This window comes from Mustela erminea, chromosome 11 (assembly GCF_009829155.1).
Source record: "Mustela erminea isolate mMusErm1 chromosome 11, mMusErm1.Pri, whole genome shotgun sequence".
NCBI lineage: Eukaryota > Metazoa > Chordata > Mammalia > Carnivora > Mustelidae > Mustela > Mustela erminea.
The window spans coordinates 72918295-72943721 of NC_045624.1; the positions used below are offsets into that span (position 1 = coordinate 72918295).

The 25427-nt window shown below is 37.7% G+C and overlaps 1 long non-coding RNA gene across 1 annotated transcript in view; it reads left to right on the forward strand.

Annotated features, from left to right (window-relative positions):
- LOC116569191 overlaps positions 1 to 25427 on the forward strand; it is a 34643-nt gene that overhangs the window by 2177 nt on the left and 7039 nt on the right. Inside the window, exons 2-3 of the long non-coding RNA XR_004276904.1 lie at positions 3227 to 4246; positions 23895 to 24055. This is a non-coding gene — a long non-coding RNA (uncharacterized LOC116569191). The remainder of the gene's footprint in view (positions 1 to 3226; positions 4247 to 23894; positions 24056 to 25427) is intronic.

Consider the following 25427-nt stretch of genomic DNA (forward strand, 5'->3'; position numbering starts at 1 on the left):
TCCAAGAGAAATCAAGGTAACTAAATTAAAAGGCTTGTTTGTGAAATTGTCATCAATTTTACACCTCTCCCTTGGGTATTCACCAACTTCCTTGAAATGCCTACCCCTTCTTCTCTACACCAAAAACTAATTTCCAAGGACCCATAAATGAACTCCAAATGTGGCCTTTTCTCCTGCAGTAGGCTTCTTTAGTTTCCTCTTTTTTTCCTGCTCCTATCAAAACCTAGCCAGCCTATAGCTTATTTCCTGAGGACATTTCCAAGGACTGTCCAGCCATTCTGACAAATTAATTGAGTCAAGATGTTTGTAGGTAGAATTGGCATGAGTTACTTCTAGTAAAAATAATTGCCTACTACATGGCTTCCAGTTACTTCATTAAGGAGATATAACCTGTTACTGGAATTTTCAGGTACCATAGCAAGTCAGTGGAAGGGATTTTTGGTGGATGAGCAGGTCTTTCAGATCTGCTTAAGACAAATGCTTCCTTTTTATCAACCATAGGCCTAAACCATAATGGACTAAACCATAATGGAACTAGGTGGGAAAGGAGGTTAAACCTGGAAACAAATAAGCCTGTTTCTTTTTATGAGATAATAATTAAACTCAAATTAATAGAAATTTCATCTATAATATATAAGTGAAAGTATAGTGCTGTATTATACTGTAATACTATTAAAACATTTGTATTGTTTATAGTATTCATCTCTTTTCTCTCTATTAATATAGTTACTCAGGAAATAAATAGTTTATCCCAAAATTTGCTATGAGATTAACTTTCTGATACTTTTCAGCACCTACAGTTATTTTTTCTTTTGTATCTATAGTTTTTGTTATAAATATTATAGGTTAGCAGGAAGTAACCCGTTAGGTTGGATTTACTAGTATTTACTAATAAAATGTTTTCTCTCTGCATTTCCTCTTCCAGAGCCAACCCAATGACAAAACGTGGAAATAATAGTTTGTTTTTAGTGTTCTTAGGCTTCCTTTTCTGTATCTGCCCCCCCCAACACATTATGATTACTTTTTATTATAGGTACTAAGTACCCTTCTCCTTTCCTCTCACAGTGCTCATCAAAACTGGATCTCAGGCATGAATATGATACCTGCATTTTACAACCTGACATAATTTTAACTTGGTGCATTAATTCCTCAGGGCATTTGCTTCTAGTTTTTATCTCTATCTGTGAAATGAACAAAAGACCCTAACTTCTACTAAAAGAATTTTAAGCTTTAGTGTAGGAGATCCTCCAGTGGGGGAGCATGTGGAAAGAGGAAGGTTTCTTGGTGTCCTCAGTATAACAGATGGTGGCAGCTTATTCTAACCGTAATTATTTTGTTGATTCTGCAATGCATTGTTATCAGGCTTCACTAGTTTTCATCTACAGAGAAAATAATGTCACCCAAAGGTCTTCTTCACTGTTAGCCTTTATCCATATGATCTCCAGAGGTGTTCCCCTCTCCCTTAAACTTATGCATTTGATCATATCACTGTATTCAAGATCGCCTTATGGTCTCAGCCATTATCTCATGTTCCAGGTGGAAACATTTACAAAGTTGCTTTCTTGGAAGTTTCATTCTTATGTCTCATTGCCACCTTGATCTTGAAATGATTTTTTTTTTTTTAGATAAGCTGCCACATTGTCATCTCCAACTATTTAGATGTCTACATCTTACACTTTTTAATATTTCCTAACAGGGTCCATCTGGCTTAGGCCTAACATTCAATATATACTCCCTGAATATTTGTTAATTAATTTTTTCTTAAGAAAGACAGTGCCTAGATTGCTAAATCCTATGACATATGAATCACCTGAAGTAAGGCACAGAGTTATTCTCACTTGTTAGCCTTATAATCTCTAAAACACAAATTCTTTCCATTAAAAATATTGTTACTCTGAAAATGATCATTAATTATGGTCTTATATTCAGTGATTAAATCAAGTTTTCCCTACTCTGGAAGGAGTAGGTTCCTCAAAAAGTTGAAAATAGAACTACCCTATGACCCAGCAATGGCACTACTGGGTATTTACCCTAAAGATACAAATGTAGTGATCCCAAGGGGCACGTGCACCTGAATGTTTATAGCAGCAATGTCTACAATAGCCAAACTATGGAAAGAACCTAGATGTCCATCAACAGATGAATGGATAAAGAAGAAGTGGTATATATACACAATGGAATACTATGCAGCCATCAAAAGAAATGAAATCTTGCCATTTGCGATGATGTGGATGGAACTAGAGGTTATTATGCTTAGTGAAATAAGTCAATTGGAGAAAGACAACTATCATATGCTCTCCCTGATATGAGGAAGTGGAGATGCAACATGGGGGGCTTGGGGGGTAGGAAAAGAATAAATGAAACAAGATGGGATCAGGAGGGAGACAAACCATAAGTGACTCTTAATCTCACAAAACAAACTGAGGGTTGCTGGGGGAAGAGGGGGGTGGGGTTATGGAAACTGGGGAGGGTATGTGCTATGGTGAGTGCTGTGAAGTGTATAAACCTGGTGATTCACAGACCTGTACCCCTGGGGCTAAAAATACATTATATGTTTATTTAAAAAAATTAAATAAAAAAGATTGACAAAAAAAAATCAAGTTCTCCTAGATAATAAAGGTAAATAGATTGAACAAATAAGAGCCATATGCCCACTAAACTTCATCTCCCTAAATTAAAATGTAGCATCGTCAAAGTGAGGGCCTCAGGCGATTTAATTATTACTCTGAAACAAAACCTATGTGAAGTAAAATAGTAGATTTATTGCCTTTCTTCCTAGGGGTTTATGGTTTGTTCATTCCTTCATTCATATAACAATTACTGAGTTCCTAGTTTATCCCACATATTCAGATACGGGCTGAGACACTGCCACAGTTACTGGAATAACTAGGCAAGAGTAATTAAGCAGAGTAGTTGTGTTAATGAAAGCAAGAAATAAATTCTATTATTTCTGCTACCTGAACTCCTAGTGAGTGGAGAAACTTATTCCTGTTGAACGTGGTTTTGTTTTGTTTTTCATGCACCCTGTTTTTAATTTGAAGAATGTCATCAAAAGTTATTTTCTTAGAAATATTCATAGAAATCCCAAGAATTGGTTGAATCATGTTTTTAAGACCCCCATTGTCAACTACCTGTACTAGAGGGACAATAGTATTTTAAGGGGCTTCTACTAAACTATGAGTCATTGACTGCTCTCTTTTTAATGCTTTCTTATAATCATCCACAGGTATAAGAATGGCAGTGGAATCATCAGAAGGATCTTTGATAATGTGGCTTCCTGCCTGTCCAAAACAAGAGTGCTCATACAGCAGGAAATTCAGTAATGTATTCAGGATTCTCATTGACCTAAACCATTTTCTTTGTTGCTTGTTACTGATACTTCATAAAACAGTCTCCACCCACAGTAAAATAGAATTCTTAGATAATTTGAATAATAATTCCAGATAAGGAAATGAATATTTATAGTAACATATTCATGTATTAAGTCTTTATTACTACCTCATTATAAATTAATCATGTAGAAAATTTTCTCCTAGAAGGAGGTATTGTAAGAACATCTAAGTCATTGTCCTATTGTTACTTAAACCCAAGTTTTGCTGCCTGTTGCTTGAAAGGCCACCACTATTCAAGAGATAAATTTTGATTGGAAAGGAATATGAACTTTATTCAGGAGGCCAGCTATCTGGGGGAAAGGGTGGATTCTTGTCCAAATGCCAACTCCAAGGCTTCTGCCTGGCCCAGAGATTTTGAAATGGTTTTAATTAGCTAAAGGAGTACAGTGGTCTGTGACACTTCTTGATTACATGCAGACTCAATGATGCCAGCTACAGAGTTATCTTGGTAATCAGAAGTTCTGGGTCCTTGGTACCAGGGGGTGGTTATTATGCAAGGGTACTCTGTTCTTTCTGCAAAGGAAGGTAAGCTCTATGGATGTGCAGCGGTCAGTAAAGTCATCTGTGTGACCTTAAAAAGAAAAAACATTTTGCTAAAAGATTGCTGGGCTAATCAGAACGCCAAGGCAGCTTCAAGCCAACTTGCTGGCCTCTGTGGTCTGGGAAAATTTTGGTCCCTTATTCCCCAAGGTCAGTGGTCTGCAAATCTCAAAGAAGGCAAATTAGTTTTGTTACAGATCAAGGACCTTAAGTGAGCAGGCGAAGAGTGTGTTAACTTGAAGCAAGCTAACCCTTAAGACTGGCTGGAGTGCTGTCACACTATGCATGTGTGTTAGACTATTACTCCACACATGGTAAGCTACAGCTTTAGCATGAAAAAGTGTATGTGTACATTGCACCCATTATGTAGCCTCCAGAGGACACATGGCAGAGATTATACTCTGAGAAGGTAAAGAACACATAACTTACTAGAGGACATGGTTGTGTGAACAGAAGTGAAGTTTATGAAGAACTTATTTTGTTCAAGAGTATAGAACATAAAAAATATATAGTTTTTCAAATCTTCCTAAGGAACATATGTACTCCAAAGAGATAATTTTTAAAAATTGGATTTGTAATAATTCTGGTTTGACTTTAAATACATTTGTTCATTCAATCTAACTCTTTCAACAGGACTAAATTTCTCATTTAGTACTGTAGAGGTCCCAGAAATTTTGGTATTCATTTCTGGTATCTATTTCCCTATCTCTCTTTGACTCTTCAACCTACTACAGTTTTATTTCTGTTACTACTGTTTCATTAAAATTACACTCATTAGGTCCTTTTCTCAGTACACATTTTATTTGCTCTGGAAATGTCTGTTAGTGAGGCAATTACCATTATGGGATATTCTCCCATTTTTGTTGACCAAACCGAAAGCTAACAAAAGGGAAAAAAAAAATGAAGCTACCAAAAGGTAATATGGAACTTCTGACTTTATGTAATTCTTTTATATAATTATTAGTAAGAAAAAGTAGGTTCAAATGCCAGTATGTAACAAAACTAAGTGGAAAAAAAAAACCCCACAAAGTTTGGCAATTATACATTAGCTCCCCTGACCTAACAGAATGCTAAGAAAGTTTCTGATGAGTCAAAATGAGGTGGCAGTAATTGAATGATGGAAAGGATGAGTCTATATCTAGGGCAAGTAAAGAATAAGTTGTTTACTCAGGAACCTTATAGGGTGGAATTGGTATAATACTTATGTGTTGAGTGATTTTTTAAAGTTACTTTTACATTGAACAAGCCCTAAGCATAAGACCTAATAAAACATTTTTTTTTTTTGCTTCCCATTATCTCTTTAAATATTTCTAATGGTGAGAGTTTTCCCCCACTATTGAGTTAGAATTCCAAAATTCTGTTCTTTTCTTTTCTTTCTTTTTTCCTTCCTTCCTTTTTCTTATTTTATGATTTATTTATTAGAGAGAGAGAGAGTGTACAAGCCAGGGGAGGAGAATAGGGAAAGAGAAAGGGGAAGCAGACTCCTACTGAGCAGGGAACTCTATGCAGCACTTCATATTAAAACCCTGAGATCATGACCTGAGCTGAAACCAAGAGTTGACGGCTTAGCCAACCGAGCCACCCAGGTGCCGCAACCAACCCCCCCAAGGCTTTTGATCCACTCTTAGATAATAACCAGACCTTAAAAACATTTTAAGGTCCCCAACAGTCTGGGTTCTTAAGTCAAGAGTGTTGGTTCTTGTATAATAATCTGAATTCTGCATTTAACTTAAAGTGACATCTTTCCCCCCTTCTTTTAGGTTGTGCTGATTTTAGGTGCCATTTTGCTAAACTGGGCTTCAGGCCATTCTAGATTTGGAGCATGAGAAGCAGGAAGAAAAAGATGATAAGAATATTTTTACTTGAAATGACTTTGGTGGGCTAGATTTGAGTTTCTGGGATTGGCAGATATTTAGGACTAACTCTTTCATGGGTGCTTTTGTGGGTACTTGAAAGAGTCCTACCACTGGGGTCTTTCACCTCTGGATCTCTACTAGATACAGATGTGTTTGAATGCTGCCTTGATCTTTCTACCCTTGTTACCTCTAGACATACGGGATTCACTTAGATCCTATCCTTGTGGGTCTTTCAGTAGCTCTTGATCCGTTTCAGTAGCCCTATTGAACAGAATCCAAGGTGAGCTCTTCTACATATATGGCCCACCTCCAGCTATGGGAAATCCTCAAGTAGACTTTACCTGGGCAAATTTGAGAGTGCAAGCCAATCTCCAAACAATAGCAACTCTTCTATAACACCACAGCATTTGGTAAGCTGATCTCTTGACTTCTTGATTTCTCTGGACAAGAATCAGGCTGGTCCTTAAGCCTCACCACTGCAGGGATAAGACAGTACGCTTTCTCAGTAGGCTTCTTGGAGGCCCCTGCATGTCCAAATGAAAGTGAGGAGAAGGAACAGGCATCTCCTATTCCTTACCCTTTGGCGATGGAGGACCTGAGAAGTCCCAGAGTTTTGTTATTATTTCCTTTAAAATCTGAATTTGTTCACTGTATTGTGCACCTAAAATTAATATAACATTGTATGTTAATTATACTGGAATTAACAATAATAATAAAATTTGCTGATTTTGGGTCTGGCACCTTAGTTTAGTTTGAAGCTTCTAGTTCATCTTGATGTGTCAGTTGTAGCTTATCAATGTCCTGAGATATTCCTTTTTTGGGAAATAGGAAATTTGGGGCTAGAATTGAATTTGAGTAAAACACGAATACATTATTTTTGATTCTTCTCCACATGAACTTTTGTCATTTCTCAGTTCATTAATAATTTAGTTATGGGGAACTGAACACTGTGTTATTATAAATTTTTTACTTTTATAAATTTAATTATAATAACTGATATTTATTTGAGGATGATATTTCCCACCTCTTTTGTCATTTTTTTGCCCTTCTGAAATGTAAAGGAATTAATAATCCTTCAAGTAAACCTCTATGGGATGATCTTGGACTATGAGAGCTCTCTTATATGCCATTAATTTCAAATTTGGACTTCTCTTTGCCTAATGTGTAAATTATCTTTCCAACAGTTAGGAATGATTACATCTCTTCATTAAGGAAATCATCTCTCATATGAAAAGTCATCTTAAAAAAAATTTTAATATTGTCATTTGTCTTGCCATGTAAGACTTCTGACAGAAAATTTTCTCATAGATGATAGGTACTTTATTTTTTAATCAAAGAAAAAATGGTGTCTTATAGCCGATCTTTAAAAAATATTTATTTATTGGGGCACCTGGGTGGCTCAGTGGGTTAAGCCGCTGCCTTCGGCTCAGGTCATGATCTCAGGGTCCTGGGATCGAGTCCCACATCAGGCTCTCTGCTCAGCAGGGAGCCTGCTTCCCTTCCTCTCTCTCTCTGCTTGCCTCTCTGCCTACTTGTGATCTCTCTCTCTCTCTGTCAAATAAATAAATAAATAAATCCTTTTTTAAAAAAATTATTTATTTATTTATCTGAGACAGAGTGAGAGTATGAGGCCAACTCCGCTCTGAGTAGAGAGCCCGATGTGGGGGTCCATCCAAGGACCCTAAGATCATGACCTGAGCTGAAGGCAAATGCTTAAATGACTAAGCTACCCCGGCTTCCCAAACACGTTTTGTTAAAAGAAGTTGAGATCTGTCATGTATAGATATTTTGGCTTAAAGGGGAAAGAAAATAGTAAGTACATCAATTTCATATTACTTCCTTGTAAGATATTAAAGTGATGTGACAAGAAAGCAAAGATTACTATTTATAAAACATTACTGTGAAGCTAGTTAGAAAACTCTATAGCAGAATTAAAGATTTTTATTTATTTATTTATTTGACAGAGAGAGATCACAAGTAGGCAGAGAGGCAGGCAGAGAGAGAGAGAGGAGGAAGCAGGCTCCCTGCTGAGCAGAGAGCCCGATGCGGGACTCGATCCCAGAACCCCGAGATCATGACCCGAGCCGAAGGCAGCGGCTTAACCCACTGAGCCACCCAGGCGCCCCATCTATAGCAGAATTAGAGAGGACATAAAATTGAATAATCTTGACCCATTTTATTTACATAGGCACATAGTAATTATGACTGAATCAAAGCTATGATCCACCAGGCCAACATTTTACTAACAACAGTAGCCCAAGTTTATAAAAACTGTTATGCAAGTGTTAGTCATAATGTCTAAGAATTTCAGATGACATTGAAGGATAGTTGGAACCAGAAAGTTGAATTCATTGAATTATTTTGTCCCATCACATTTTGTAAGTCTTAAATACATCTAGCCTCACTCCATGTCTTTTTAATTAAGGCCATGATTGGGGTTGAAGTGAATCACTGTCTTCTTTCGCATGGCATTTTGGTATACAGTATGACTGGTAATTTTGTGTTGTGTCAATTCAGCTGTAACTCTGGTTTCTAGAATTTCTTTTCAATTTAGAGTTGGCTGTTAGAGAAATTTACATGAGAGTTGGAAGGAAGAAATAGCAGCCATTCTCTCAGAGGATTGATGCAGGGCCTCAGGCAGCATGGCTCAGTACATGCTTGTGTGTGTCTGCATGTGAATGTGGTTACTGATGTTCTAGCTCCCCTTGTTCACACAGATTAGTACCTAGGCCCACAGCTTCTCTAGCTCCCATAAGATATCCTACGTTAGCTTTTCCAGTTCCTGGGCCTGTAGCATATATAGCAAGATGGTGAAAGGCAGAAACTTTTTCTGCAGGTCTAAGGCCGTCTTTCTTCAAGTTTGACATGATGAGTGACCAGCTTCCAGTCTGTACTTGTGGAAGAAAAATGTGTTCTTGCTTTATCCTACTGTCTGTGCAGCTTCTCTTCCTAACTCTCTGACCTGCTGATTTGTAATGATTTCCGGCCCACCAGCAGACACAAAGGCACCAGCCTTCCACAAAGTTTTTCACACCTCCTTCTGTGATCCTTTGTAGTGATTTCTCTCTAATGCTCCAGCTATTCACATTCATATCTTTCTTTCCTCAGCTTCTCTCATAATGGTGTTAAAATTTTTTTTACAATTTTACTTATTTATTTGACAGAGAGAGAGCACAAGGAGGGGAAACAGTAGGCAGAGGGAGAGGAAGAAGCAGGCTTCCCACTGAGCGGGGAGCCCAATGCAGGGCTCAATCCCAAGACGCTGAGTTTATGACCTGAGCTGGAGTTTAATCACCTGAGCCACCCAGGTGCCCCTTAAATCTAATATCTATAGTAAGTCCCTTATTCCATACTATTCATAGTTTTCTGTTTTCCTGATTCAACCCAACTAATGTAATGCCTATTTATAGAAAGGATTATAAGAGATTATAAGAGAAACCTCAGTGGGAGAGCTCAAAAAACACAAGGTTAAAGATGTTCTTTGGACATGGCAAAGAAGAAGTCTATTTAGGGGAGACCAGGAAGACCACAGCATAGCCTACACCAAGGAATGCCAAAGGATCTTGAATATAACAAAGAAATTAAAAAGGAATCCATAGTATTTTTAGGTCTGCCCTGAATATATTTATATTCTCAATGAAGTAAAAAAGACCAACTCTTAAAATGTGTCCTTTACATATATTTTAAATTCTCTTATGACAACTTTTATCTTTTTTCTCTGCTTTTACATAATTGTAAGCACAAGGAAAGGAAAAAGAAAAAGAAAAGCAAGATGTTAAGAAGTGCCTGACTTTACTTTCCAAAGTTAACTTTTCAAATTCTCTTAAGAATATAACAAAACTTTTGCATATTCCCACTGAAAGTCCATATGAACATATCCACAAAATTTTCATTCCATTTTAGGTGATCCAAGGATCTTTCTGCAAAGCCCATCTATGTAAGTATAGGGAGTTTTTGTACTCCCTTCCCATTACTTCTATAACATCATCTTTTCTCAGTCATCCCTATCTTGGTTATTAGCATCATCATTCACATAAATGATAAAGCCAAAAACCTCATCAATCTTGTTTCCATTCTTCCTGGCTTCTCACAACAAATCCATCAGTGAATCTGTTTGACCAAACCTCCTAAATATTTCCCAATTCCAGTAACCTCTCACCACCTTCACTCTTACCTTTATTTACTTTATTGGACTATAGTAAAAGCCTCCTAACTGATAAACCTACTTCTACCCTTGACCTCTTTGGTTCATGCTCCACAGAGTCTATGAGAGACTTTGAAAATGTAAGTCAGATCATTTTATTTTCTAGCTTAAGATTTGCCAGTATCTGCCCATTGTAATGAGAATAAAATCCAAAGTTTTAAGGTCCCACATGACTTGACCCCTAACAATTTGCTTATGATACTCTCTTGAACACACTCAGCAGGTACCCACTTTAAGGCAGTTTTGCTAGCTGTTACCTCTGTTTGGCATGTTCTAATACAGCCAGCTCTTCTTCTTCTTCTTCTTCTTTTTTTAAATTTTTTTAAAGATTTTATTTATTTATTTGACAGAGAGGGAGACGGTGACAGCAGAAACACAAGCAGGGGGAGTGGGAGAGAGAAAGCAGGCCTCCTGCTGAGCAGGGAGCCTACACAGGAACCTGGGATCATGACCCAAGCTGAAGGCAGTCCCTTATAACTGAGCCACCCAACAACCCCCCTAGCTAGCTTTTCTTACCTTCTTGGCCAACTCTTATCATTTCAGTCCCAGCATAAAATGTCATCTTTTCAAATGAAACAAGATAAAATCAGAGAGGGAGACAAACCATAAGAGACTCTTAATATCAGGAAAATAACTGAGGGTTGCTGAAGTCAGTGGGGGAGGGAAGGTGCAGTGGGAGGGATGGGGTGGCTGGATGAGGACATTGGGGAGGGCTGTGTATTGTATAAGACTGATGAATCACAGACCTGTATCTCTGAAACAAATAACACATTACATGTTAATAATAAAAAAATTTTTAAATGTCATCTTTTCAGAAATATCTCTGGAACCAGCATGTCCAAGGTAACACTCACCTCTCGGTCGCTTTCTATTTTATTATCTTTGTAACACTTGCCCACTATCTGCAACAATCCCTTCTATTTATTTATTTGTTTACCTGTTTGTTGTCCATCTCCCTCCTCTAGAGCCTTGTCTACTTGTTTATCACTGAAACTCCAAGACCTAGCTCAGCCCCTGATAAGAAGTGCTCATCAACTACTTGTTGGATGAAGAGTATGGTGATTTTCCTTTATAAAAAATAATGAAATGTATTGATATTATCACAGTTACATTCCCAGTTTTTATAGTATATACTCCAGAAACTTATAGAAGCTTATACATATTTACTGTGAAGACTTCTATGTCTAGATTGTAATGTGACTCTGGATTGTTTAGAATCACAGTGATTACAAATGACAGATAATTCTGTAATTCCCTTTTCTAACTGTTCTCTCAGTGTCTCCTATACTAACATACATTCTTTCTGTAATCCTCCCCTTCAGGAAGCTGGTCCATCATTATGGTAAACATCTAAACCCCTGAGCTCTAAAATTGTCCTTTAGCTTTTCTACCCTAAAAGTTACCATGGTGTTGCCTGGCCTGTAGTAATCCGTTAGTCATTATTTGTTTTTTACTGGCTGTGTTCTTGATGATATACAAACCACTTTAGGTCTTTTAAATGGTAACTTTTCCAAACAATTACATGTAGAGGACTGAATATGCTATGCTACTCATGGATTCTATCTCAAAATTAACATAAGGTATGGGTTTTAAAACATACTTCCTCTAATCTAAAAAGGACTAAGCATCAAGTTGTTCGCTATCTCCACCCAGTAGAGTGTACAGGAACTCAATAGTTGTAGCCTACAAAATAGTTCCAGAAAGCTTCTCTGTATCAATTATTTCAGAATTCACAGGTGAATCTAGATCCCAATCACCCCTAACAAAACCTGCTACATCTAATAGGGAAATTCCAAAATATGATGTCTTCTTCTTATTAGTGTAATAGAGACAAAATTATAAATTGTATGAGGTAGTCATAATTACCTATTTGTAAATATTCATGGTCTTTCTCTTCTCCCTGAACATCCACCTACATGTAAAAGAAAGGATTTTTTGAGGGGTTGGGGGTTCCTTGTGGCTATCATTTAGTTTCCTGAATTCAAGTGTGGGTCTAAACAAATACATGAGGTAAAACAAATGAAACTCTGATGGGCCATTTCAGCTTTAGCACTTCCCATAGTGTTCACTGAGAACTTCATTAATAAGTGGAAATGCATTACAGCTCAACTTCTCTCTCCTCCCAACCCTGCTTCCTTTCCCTCCATCCTACAGGTGTTGATCCCAAAAGCACTCCCTAACAAACATCCTGCCCCCAAAATGCTATCACAGAACCTGCTTCCTGGAGAACCCAACCTGTGATAGTTATTCTTTTTTTTTTCCTTAAGATTTATTTTTAATGTTGAGTAATCTCTATATCCAATGTGGGGCTTGAACTTATATGTAACACTTCCTCTTAAAGCTCAAAAAAACATTCTCCTTGTTGGGAAGAACTGTAAAGCCTAAATTGTTCTTCAGATCTAGAAATCATTGCTAACTTTTAAGTACAAGTAAAAGGTTGACAGGTTACTACTAATGCTTTCAAAACATCTGCTTGGGATGCCTGAGTGGCTCAGTGGGTTAATCATTTGCTTCGGCTTAGGTCATGATCCCAGAGACCTGGGATCAAGGCCCGCATTGGGGGTCCTTGCTTAGCAGGGAGGCTGCTTCTCCCTCTGACTTCCTACTCCCCTGCTTATGCCCTCACTCTCTCTCTCTCTCTCTCTGACAAATAAATAAATAAATCTTTTAAAAAATTGCTTATATTATTATGAACATTTTCTTACATGTAACATTTTTTCCTTTAAAAATTAAGCATTTCAGGGCGCCTGGGTGGCTCAGTGGGTTAAGCCGCTGCCTTCGGCTCAGGTCATGATCTCAGGGTCCTGGGATCGAGTCCCACATCGGGCTCTCTGCTTAGCAGGGAGCCTGCTTCCTCCTCTCTCTCTCTCTGCCTGCCTCTCTGCCTACTTGTGATCTCTCTCTGTCAAATAAATAAAATCTTTAAAAAAAAAAAATTAAGCATTTCAGGGGCACCTGGGTGGCTCAGTGGGTTAAAGCCTCTGCCTTCGGCTTAGGTCATGATCCCGGGGTCCTGGGATTGAGCCCCACATCGGGCTCTCTGCTCAGCAGGGAGCCTGCTTCCTCCTCTCTCTCTGCCTGCCTGTCTGCCTACTTGTGATCTCTGTCTGTCAAATAAATAAATAAAATCTTTTTTTAAAAAATTAAGCATTTCAGTCCTTTCACCACTTAAAGATTTTAGGATATAAGGATGTAATGTTAGTGAGGAAATTAATTGCAAATAGCTCAGAATTTGCTTTTATTTTAGTATTATTTTCAGTGGAGTCTATAGACTCCATAGAATTTCTGGGGGTACCTGGGTGGCTCCGTGGGTTAAGCCTCTGCCTTTGGCTCAGGTCATGATCTCAGGGCCCTGGGATCGAGCCACACATTGGGCTCTCTGCTCAGCAGGGAACCTCCTTCCCCCTCTCTCTCTGCCAGCCTCTCTGCCTACTTGTGATCTCTATCTCTGTCAAATAAATAAATAAAATCTTTAAAAAAAAAAAGAATTTCTAGTGATATGGATGAACATTGATTATACAGTCTATGAAAAAAACAGGTAGAATTTTAAAATGCTTTAGAGGTGTTTGGTTGGTTCAGTCGGTAGAGCATGCAACTCTTCATCCCTTAATCTTGTGAGTTCAACCCCCACATTGGGCAAGGAGCCTACTCAAAAAAATAAAAATTTTAAAATACTTTAATATGAATAGAATGTATCCCATTTCATGGGGCACCTGGGTGGCTCGGTCATTGAGCATCTGCCTTCGGCTCAGGTCATGATCCTGGGGTCCTGGGATTGAGCTCTGCGTCTGGCTCCCTGCTCAGCAGGAAGCCTGCTTCTCCCTCACCCATTCCCCCTGCTTGTGTTCCTTTTCTCACTCTCTCTCTCTGTCAAATAGATAAATAAAATCTTCAAAATATTTTAAGAAAAGAATGTCCCATTTCAAAATCACTCTTTTCTGATTATAAAGCAATATAGCTCAAACTATTTTTGTTTGAGCAATATAGCTCAAACAAAAGGAAAACAATATTCTCAATTCTATGATCCAGAGAAGTAATAATATGTTACTTTTTAGAAGATTGTATTTATATATTCGGGAGAGAAAGAAAGAGAGCATGAATAAGGAGAGGGTTAGAGGGAGAGGGAGAAGCAGACTCTCCCCTGAGCAGGAAGCCAGACATGGGGCTTGATCCCAGGAGCCTGGGATCATGACCTGATCAAAGGCTGGTACTTAACCAATTGAGCCACCGAGGCACCCCTGTATATGTTATTTTAACTTTAGAAATAAACATTCATATTAGATTATCTGTTTGCAAATATGTGCGTATGCTAATTTCAGTTTTAAGATACTTAATAGAACATATTTTAGGAACTTCCATTTTTAGGACTTTGCTAGCAAATTCCTTAAAATGTGAAAAGTTATAACATTTCTTTTACATTATTTTATAATACAGAATTTTGATTAACAATGGGTGTCACTGCAATGAATTCAATCTAGTGATATTTATTACACTTGAGGAAATTGTCCTATAACCTCTATCTTACTACAACTCCACTCTCATGGTGACCAACTTCAGTTCCAGTGCACAGGGAAACACCTCTGTTTCTGTTTTCTAAGCCTACAAAGTAAGTGCCATAGAGAGGTGCTTGTATGAGTTGTTCTTGTCAGACTGACCCTCCTACATATAACAAAGATAAACTCTTAGTGAAAGATAAAGAACAAACAACCCAAAAACATTGGCATTGGAGAGTGACCAAAAGTAAGGAGATTCTAGAGGGAAGTTGGCATTTGTAAGAAGAGAGGTACTCAGAATTCTAAGTTTCTGGCATAAAGGCAGTCCTCTATTTCCTCCCTGCAAGTTGGCAAAAAGTCATACAAAACAGGTTTTTTGGCTTCAGGTTTTTCTGGCTTGAAGAGTAAGAGACAAATTTCGGGATAGGTACAATTTCTAGAAAGTAAAAGGGAAATCAAAGGAAAGAGGGAGCCAGAGAAGGGAGTCTCTAAATTCTTTTTATATATCTCGTGTTGACTTCTGAACAGTGCTTGAATAGGACAAACTTAAGGAAATCAAGCCCTGTTTAAAAGAACTAACCTGATATTTGAGCCCAGTCAATTCAGTTGAATGCTAACTAAACAAAACAAACAAAAAAGCCCTAACATTATTTAGGTATTGAAAGTATGAAAATGTAACTCATTTTTTGAGAGAAAAAACAATCAACAGAGATCAACTTAGAAATGTCCCAGGTGTTGTAATTAGCAGACAGAGATTAAAAGTGATTATTATCAACCTATTTAATGACATAAAAGAAAATACATGTATCATCAATGAAATACATGAATTCTAGCAGAGAAATAGAAACTATAAAAAAGAAGCAAACAGGGCGCCTGGGTGGCTCAGTGGGTTAAGCCGCTGCCTTCGGCTCAGGTCATGATCTCAGGGTCCTGGGATCGAGTCCCGCATCGGGCTCTCTGCTCAGCAGGGAGCCTGCTTCCCTCTCTCTCTCTCTGCCTGCCTCTCTGCCTACTTGTGATCTCTCTCTGTCAAATAAATAAATAAATAAAATCTTTAAAAAAAAAAAGAAGCAAACAGAAATTCTAGAACTAAAAAAAATGTAATACCTGAAATAATAATTCACCAGATGAACTTAACAGTAGAATGCAGATAACAAAATAGAATCAGCAATCTTGAAGATAGGTCAAGAGAACCTAACTCTAATCTGAAGAGCACAAAGAATGTTGAAATAAAAATTAAAAAGGCCTCAAGGACCCCATCAAAAAGTCTAAGATAGGGCCCCTGGTTGGCTCAGTTGGTTAAATGTCTGTCTTCCCCTCAGATTACCAGCCACCGTCCTGGAACTGAATCCCATATCAGACTCCTTGCTCAGCAGGGAGCCCTGCTTCTCCCTCTGCCTGCTACTCCTCCTGCTTGTACTCTCTCTCTCTCTCTCTCTCACAAATAAATAAAATCTTAAAAAAAAAAGTCCAAGATGTATGTAATTCGAATCCCAGAAGAAGACGAGAGAGGAAGAATGGACAGAAAGAGTATATAAGGAAAACATGGCCGATTATTTCCCAAATTTGGTGAAAAATATAAATTTACACATTCAAGGAGCACAACAAACCCCTATAGGATTAATACAAAGAAAATCACTCTGTTATAAAGAATTGACTGGCTTTTGTCCCTAGTTCTTAGGAGATAACCTCTTAATCTTTGAAATTTACTGGAATGACAAGAATATCTTTGTTATTTATGATGGAACCCTGGGACCATACCTGAGTATATGCTAATGAGATGATGCAGGATGGGTGCTGGCCACACCAGAATGACTAACCATGTAATTTACCGGGTTGGGGCTGTGAGTTATTTGATGTGAGCCCAACATCTGGAGAGGGCAGGGTAGACTGGAAATTGAATTCTCATGTGGCCAATGATTCAATCACTCATGCTTATGTAATGAAACTCTAGTAAAAACTCTGGGGGCTAACAAAGGCAAGGAAAGCAAGAGCAAAAATGAACTATTGGGATTTCATCAAGATCAAAAGCTTTTGCACAGCAAAGGAAATGGTTAACAAAACCAAAAGACAGCTGACAGAATGGGAGAAGATATTTGCAAATGACTTTTCAGATAAAGGGCTAGTGTCCAAAATCTATAAAGAACTTAGCAAACTCAACACCCAAAGAACAAATAATCCAGTCAAGAAATGGGCAGAAGACATGAACAGACATTTCTGCAAGGAAGACATCCAGATGGCCAACAGACACATGAAAAAGTGCTCCACATCACTCGGCATCAGGGAAATATAAATCAAAACCACAATGAGGTATCACCTCACACCAGTCAGAATGGCTAAAATTAACAAGTCAGGAAATGACAGACGCTGGTGAGGATGCGGAGGAAGGGGAACCCTCCTACACTGTTGGTGGGAATGCAAGCTGGTGCAGCCACTCTGGAAAACAGCATGGAGGTCCTCAAAAAGTTGAAAATAGAATTACCCTATGACCCAGCAATTGCACTACTGGGTATTTACCCTAAAGATACAAACGTAGTGATCCGAAGGGGCACGTGCACCCGAATGTTTATAGCAGCAATGTCCACAATAGCCAAACTATGGAAAGGACCTAGATGTCCATCAACAGATGACTGGATAAAGAAGAAGTGGTATATATACACAATGGAATACTATGCAGCCATCAAAAGAAATGAAATCTTGCCATTTGTGATGACGTGGATGGAACTAGAGGGTATCATGCTTAGTGAAATAAGTCAATCAGAGAAAGACAACTATCACATGATCCCCCTGATATGAGGAAGTGGAGATACAACATGAGGGGTTTGGGGGGTAGGAGAAGAATAAATGAAACAAGATGGGATTGGGAGGGAGACAAACCATAAGTGACTCTTAATCTCACAAAACAAACTGAGGGTTGCTGGGGGGAGGGGGGTTGGGAGAGGGGGGTGGGGTTATGGTCACTGGGGAGGGTATGCACTATGGTGAGTGCTGTGAAGTGTGTAAACCTGGCGATTCACAGACCTGTACCCCTGGGGGTAAAAATACATTATACGTTTATAAAAAATAATAATAATAAATAATTTTTTAAAAAAACAGAATGGTACAGAAAAACAAAAACAAACCCAAACAAACAAACTCTGGGGGCTAAGGTGAGATTCCCTGATTGGTAATTAGACATAGTGTACTTGGAAGGTGAGGTGTTGGAGGACACAAAAACTTTGCTTTGGGGACCCTCTGAGACCTCACTCTTTGGGTCTCTTCACCTGATTAGTCCTGATTTATATCCTTTATAATAAAACTACAATTACAGATTTGGTGCTTTCCTGAGTTCTGTGAATCATTCTAGTGAATCATAGAATTTTATGGGTAGTGGGAACGCTTGAATTATAGCTAGTTATTCAGAGGCATTGGTGGCCTAGGAACCTTGGAATTGTATCTAATTTCTGAAGTGAGGGGAGAATTTTGTCCTTAACTTGTGAAGTCTGACCCAAATCTGGCTAGTTATCATCAGAGTTGCATTACACACACTTAGGTACATTGTCATCAAATTTCAGAAAAGAAACAATATTTTGAAAGCTGTCAGAAAACAATGATGTACTGCCTATAAGCTAACTATGATTTGAATGACTGTCAATTTCTCATGATAAACACAATAGAGACCAGAAGACAGTAGAATATCATCTTTAAAGTTCTGGAGAGGAGAGGGGAAGAAAACCATATCAATTCAGAATTTCTATATTGTGAAAGTGTTCTTACAAGAATAAAGGTGAAATAAAATATATCTTCAGATAAAGAAAACTAAAGGAATGTGTTGACAGTGGTCATGCTCTACAAGAAATATTAAGAAAGGAAGAGTTCAAGATAGAAGAGTAGAAGACCTTAGTTTTGTCTGGCCCCAGAAATTCAGCTAGATAGTTACCATATCATTCTGAATGCCCATGAATTCAAGTGGAGATATGAGAAAACAATTGCTGCTATCCTACAAATATAAAAGCAACCACTTTCTACAAGAACCCAACACAGAAAACTCATCTCAAGAAAGTCAAGGGTGGAAACATTAGAATGGCAGAAGACCTATCCACAGAGAACTGGCAGGCCAGAAAAGACTGGCATCATATATTCAGGGTGCTAAATGAGAAAAATATGCAGCCAAGAATACTTTATCCAACAAGGCTCTCTTTCATAGTAGATGGAGAGATATGAAGCTTCCATGACAAACAGAAGCTAAAAGACTCTGTGATCGCTAAACCAGTCCTGCAAGAAATATTAAAAGGTTTCGGGCGCCTGGGTGGCTCAGTGGGTTAAGCCACTGCCTTCAGCTCAGGTCATGATCTCAGGGTCCTGGGATCGAGTCCCGCATCGGCCTCTCTGCTCAGCAGGGAGCCTGCTTCTCTCTCTCTCTCTCTCTGCCTGCCTCTCCATCTACTTGTGATCTCTGTCTGTCAAATAAATAAAATCTTTAAAAAAAAAAAAAAAGAAATATTAAAAGGTTTCCTTTAAGTGAAGAGAGAGTCCAAAAGTAACATAGACCAGAAAGGAACAGAGACAATATAAAGTAACAGTGACTTTACAGGTAATACAATGGCACTAAATTCATATCTTTCAACAGTTACTCTGAATGTAAATGGGCTAAATGTCCCAACCAAAAGACACAGAGTATCAGATTGGATAAAAAAGCAAGATCTATGGATATGCTGTTTGCTAGATACTCATTTTAGACCCAAAGACACATCCAGATTGAAAGTAAGGGGGTATAGAACCATTTATCATGCTAATGTACACCAAAAGAAAGCTTGGGGTGGCAATCCTTTTATCAGACAAATTAAATTTTAAAACAAAGACTATTTAGAGGTGAGGAAGGACACTATATCATAATTAAAGGGTCTGACTAACAAGAAGTTCTAACAATTGTAAATATTTATGTCCCTAATGTAGGAGAAGCCAATTATATAAACTAATTAATAGCAAAATTAAAGAGACATCAATAATAATACGATAATAGTAGGGGACTTTAATACTACCCTCTCACTGCAATGGACAGATGATCTAAGCAGAAGGTCAACAAGGAAGCAAGGACTTTGAATGATACACTGGACAGATGGACTTCACAGATATATTCAGAGCATTCCATCCTAAAGAAACAGAATACACATTCTTCTCTAGTGCACATGGAACATTCCCCAGAATAGATCACATCCTGGGTCACAAATCAGGTCTCAACTGGTACTAAAACATTAGGATCACTCCCTGGATATTTTCAGACCACAATGCTTTGAAACTTGAACCTATGCAAGAGGAGATTTGGAAAATATTCAAATACATGGAGGTTAGAGAATCCTACTAAAGAATGAATGGGCCAACCAGGAAATCAAAGAAGTATTTTAAAAAATTCATGGAAACAAATGCAAATGAAAACAGAACTATTCAAAACCTTTGGGATGCAGCAAAGGTGGTTCTAAGAGGGAAGCAAACAGCAATACAGACCTTTCTCAAGAAACAAGAAAAGTCTTAAATACACAAACTAAACTTATACCTAAAGGAGCTGGAGATAGAACAACAAATAAAGCCTAACCCTAGAAGGAGAAGAGAATTAATAATTTCTGTTCAATGAAATAGAAATGAAAAGAACAATAGAACAGATCAATGAAACCAGGAGTTGGTTCTTTGAAAGAATTAATTAGACGGATAAACCTCTGGCCAGATTATCCAAAAGAAAAAAGACCCAAATTAAAATCATGAATGAAACCAACACCAAAGAAATACAAACAATTATAAGAACATATTATGAGCAACTTTATGCTGACAAATTAGGCGATCTACAACAAATAAATGCATTCCTAGACATATAAACTATCAAAACTGAACCAGGAAGAAATGGAAAACCTGAACAAACTCATAGCCAGCAAGGAAATCGAAGCAGTAATCAAAAATCTCCCAACAAACAAGAGCCCAGGGCCAGATGGCTTCCCAGGGGAATTTTACCAAATATTTAAAGAAGAATTAATACCTATTATTCTGAAGCTGTTTCAGAAAATAGAAATGGAAAGAAAACTTCCAAACTCTTTCTATGATGCCAGCATTACCTTGATCCCAAAACCAGACAAAGACCCCACCAAAAAGGGGAATTACAGACCAATATCTCTGATGATCATGGATACCAAAATTCTCACCCAGATATTAGCCAATGGGATCCAGCAGTACATTAAAAGGATTATTCACATAACCAAGCAGGATTTATTCCTGGGCTGCAAGGGTGGTTCAACATTTGCAAATCAATCAATGTGACACACTACATTAATAAAAGAAAGGACAAGAACCATATGATCCTCTCAATAGATGCAGAAAAAACATTCGACAAAGTACAGCATCCTTTCTTGATTAAAACTCTTTACAGTATAGGGATAGAGGGAACATACCTCAATATCATAATAGCCATCTATGAAAAGCCTACAGCAAACGTCATTCTCAATGGGGAAAAATAGACAGCTTTTCCCCTAAGGTCAGGAACATGGCAGGGTGTCCACTCTCACCACTATTGTTCAACATAGTACTAGAAGTCCTAGCCTCAGCAATCGGACAACAAAAAGAAATAAAAGGGATCTGAATCAGCAAAGAAGAAGTCAAACTCTCACTCTTTGCAAAGACATGATACTTTATGTGGAAAACCCAAAATACTCCACCCCAAAATTTCTAGAACTCATATAGGAATTTAGCAAAGTGTCAGGATATATGCACAAAATGCACAAAATCAGTTACATTTCTATACACTAACAATGAGATAGAAGAAAGAGAAATTAAGGAATCAATCCCATTTACAATTGCACCAAAAACCATAAGATACCTAGGAATAAACCTAACCAAAGAGGCAAAGGATCTGTACTGAGAAAACTGTAGAACACTCATGAAAGAAATTGAGGGAGACACAAAGAAATGGAAAAACATCCCATGCTCATGAATTGGAAGAACAAATATTGTGAAAATGTCTATGCTATTTAGAGCAATCTATACATTCAATGGAATGCCTATTAAAATAGCATCAACTTTCTTCACAAAGCTGGAACAAATAATCCTGAAATTTGTATGGAACCTGAAAAGCCAGAAGAATGTTGAAAAAGAAAACCAAAGCTGGTGGCATCACAATTCCAGACTTCAACTTCTATTACAAATATGTAATCATCAGGACAGTATGGTACCAGCACAAAAACAGACACATAGATCAATGGAGCAGAATAGATAACCCAGAAATGGACCCTCAACTCTATGGCCAATGAATCTTTGACAAAGCAGGAAAGAATATCCAATGGAAAAAAGATAGTCTCCTCAACAAATGGCATTGGGAAAATTGGACAGCCACATGCAGAAGGACAAAACTGGACCATTTTCTTACACCATACATAAAAATAGACTCAAAATGGATGAAAGACCTAAATGTGAGACAGGAATCATCAAAATCCTAGAAGAGAACACAGGCAGCAACCTCTGTGACCTTGGCTGCAGCAACTTCTTGCTGGACATGTCTCCAAAGGTGAGGGAAACAAAGACAAAAATGAACTACTGGGATTTAATCAAGATAAAAAGCTTTTGCACAGCAGTCGACAAAACCAAAAGATAGATAACAGAATGGGCAAAGATATTTGTGAATTTCTTATCAGATTAAGGGCTATATCCAAAATCTAAAAAGAATTTATCAGACTCAACACCCAAAGAACAAATAATCCAGTCAAGAAATGGGCAGAAGACGTGAACAGGTATTTCTCCAAAGAAGATATACAAATGGCCAACAGAGATATGAAAAAATGCTCAATATCACTCAACATCAGGAAAATACAAATCAAAACCACAATGCAATACCTCCTCACATCAGTAAGAATGGCTTAAATTAATAAGTAAGGAAACTACAGATGTTCGCAAGGATGCAGAGAAAGGGGAACCCACCTACACCGTTGATGGGAGTGTAAGCTGGTGCAGCCACTCTGGAAAACAATATGGAGGTTCCTCAAAAAGTTGAAAATAGGGCTACCCTATGACCCAGCAGTTGGACTGCTAAGTATTTACCGCAAAGATACAAATGTAGTGATTCGAAGGGGCAACTGTATCCCAATGTTTATAGCATTAATGTCCACAATAGCCATACTATGGAAAGAACCCAGATGTCCATAGAGAGATGAATGGATAAAGAAGATGTGGTGTATATGTATACAATGTAATATTACTCAGCCATCAAAAAATATGAAATCTTGTCATTTGCAATGATGTGGATGGAACTAGAGGGTGTTATGCTAAGCATAATAAGTCAATCAGAGGAAGACAATTATCATATGATCCCACTCATATATAGAAATTAAAAAATAGAAAATCATAGGGGAAAGGAGGAAAAAATAAAAAAAGGTGAAATCAGAGAGGGAGACATACCATAAGAGACTTTTTTTTCTTCATAAGAGACTCTTAATCAGAGAAAACAATCTAAGGGTTGCTGGAGGGGGGAGGGGTGGGGGAATGGGGTAACTGAGTGGTGGGTGTTAAGGAGGGCATATGATATAATGAGCAATGGGTATTATATAAGACCGATAAATACTGAAATTTACCTCTGAAAATAATAATACATACACTATATGTTAATTAATTGAATTTGAATTTAACAAATTGAAAAAGATAAATATTAAGGATGTTCTTCAGGGTAAAAAGAAATAAAAACAAATTCAGATCTTAGCAGAGGGTGGGGGGATGAAGAGCATTGGCAATTATAAGATTTTATCATCTAATGTATGTAGATGTAATACTTTGACAACTTTAGCAAAAAAGGATGCAAAGGTGAGTAAATGAACTCATAGTTTGCAAGATTTCTACATTTTACATGAATCAATTTGAAATTAACCCTAGATTTCCTGTGAAAAGTTAATATATATTGTGATCCTTACGGCAACCACTACAAACTAATGCAAAGAGGTAAAATTAGGATCCTGGAATACATGATATTTATACACTTTCTATGTAAATTAAACTTAAGATTCACTTTTATTACTTAATGTCAACAAAATATATTCTACTAATTTTTTGACAGGGGTAAGGATTAATGATCTTTTTTCAACTTCTCTCCTGAAATTTTCTTTTTCTCTTTTCTCCAGAGACAACATTTTGTTCATCTTTGTCTCTGTGTTCCTGAAAAAAATTATGCCTTCTTTCCCTTCAATTAGTCACAGTCAAGGAGTGCTTGTTTTCTCTGCAGGGTACATATTTGTTTCAACTTCATTTCCTGCTCTTTCTCCCCAAGGTCATCGAATTACATTTTGATGAATACATTGTTATTTAGGTTTACTAGAAGCAATTGCAATTGTAGATGTTTTAAATTAATGTCTTTCATTATAATGAGTCAGAAAATTAATGAATTGAAAATTTTTTCTTTTTGTAGGTATTCAGCATTAGTCAGTCACCATGTCCCTGCTGTGTGTGGAGTGTTCTTCTAAATCCTGTGGGGTGTGATGATGGCAGTGTTTCTTGGAGAAGCATGTTGTATAAAGGAGAAACAGGATAAACACAAGTGTAACAGAACTGCAACTAAGTGACTAGAAGGTAGGAAGAAGCACGGTGTGGTGGGCAGAATGAATAGGCCACCCACCTGACTCAACAAGGCAATCTTCACAGGCAATACTAGAGTTAAAAGACTTAGGTGTACCTTGTGGAAAGTTGACTAATCTTCCTACATGGACAGAATATTATGGATATGAAGGAGAAATCAGCTAAAGGTATTGACTGAGTGCCCATTGTATTACATGCCAGTCACTAGAAAAACATGAAATAAGGATGGTATGTTTTTAAACTAGTAGGGAAGTTAACACATTTTCATAGAAAAAAGACGACATAGGTAATATAGGTGCCAAATACAAATATGAATAGATGCCAAGTAATGTAGTGAAAATGATCACCTAACTGCAGAGGTAAGACTGAATTAAGTAGAAGGGACTTAGAAGTAGGGTAGGACCTAAGGTGACGGAAAGGGGGAAGGAGGTTCCCTGCCAAGCAGAGAACCCAATGTGGGGCTCGATCCCAGGACCCTGAGATCATGACCTGAGCCGAAGGCAGAGGCTTAACACATTGAGCTACCCAGGCGCCCCTTATCATAGCTATTTTAAAATGTATTGTTGTGGGAAAAAAATTTATTGTTGTGTAGCTGAGTTTCACCCCCGCACCTTCTTTTTGCCAGATGAAAAATCGTATTTCAAGACCCAATTCTCTTAGCCTTCTCTAAAGTGTTTGACCGACTGCAATCGTCTGGCTCTTGAATTATTTCCTCAGTTTTAGTCTGTTTGGGCTGCTATAACAAAATACAAAAGACTGGGTAATTTATAAACAACAGAAACTTATATCTGACAGTTCTGAAGACTGGTAGTCCAAGATCAAGGTGTCACCATAGTTGGGGTCTAGTGGAGACTCTCTTCTGAGTTGCGGATTGCCTAATTCTTAACTGTGTCCTCATGTGGTGGCAGGCTGGGGATCTCTCTGGAGCCTGTTTTAGAAAACACTAATCCCATTCATAAGGGTTCCACCCTCTGACTTAAGCATTCCTCCAAAGCCCTACTTCTTCATGCCATCACCTTTAGGGGGTTAGGCCTTCAACAGATGAATTTGGGGAGGGACACAGACATTCAGACCATTGCATCATCCCTTTGTTCTGTGACACTGTACTGCCCTAGAGCTTGTATAGACTGAATGTTCTTTCTCTCCTTCCTTCATTGATTCCATTTTTAGTTCATGGGTCCTAAATTTAGGCATAGTCTTCCATCTTCATCTCAGCCATATTTTATCATTGTATATTCTCAAAGCAGTAATTAATTTTCTGTCAAAATAGAGACCTCTCAATTTAGTTATATTTCTAGCTAAGTGTTAGATACTCCAGAAAATTCAAAATCAATTCTAATGCAGTAAATATTAAATCAAATCTATC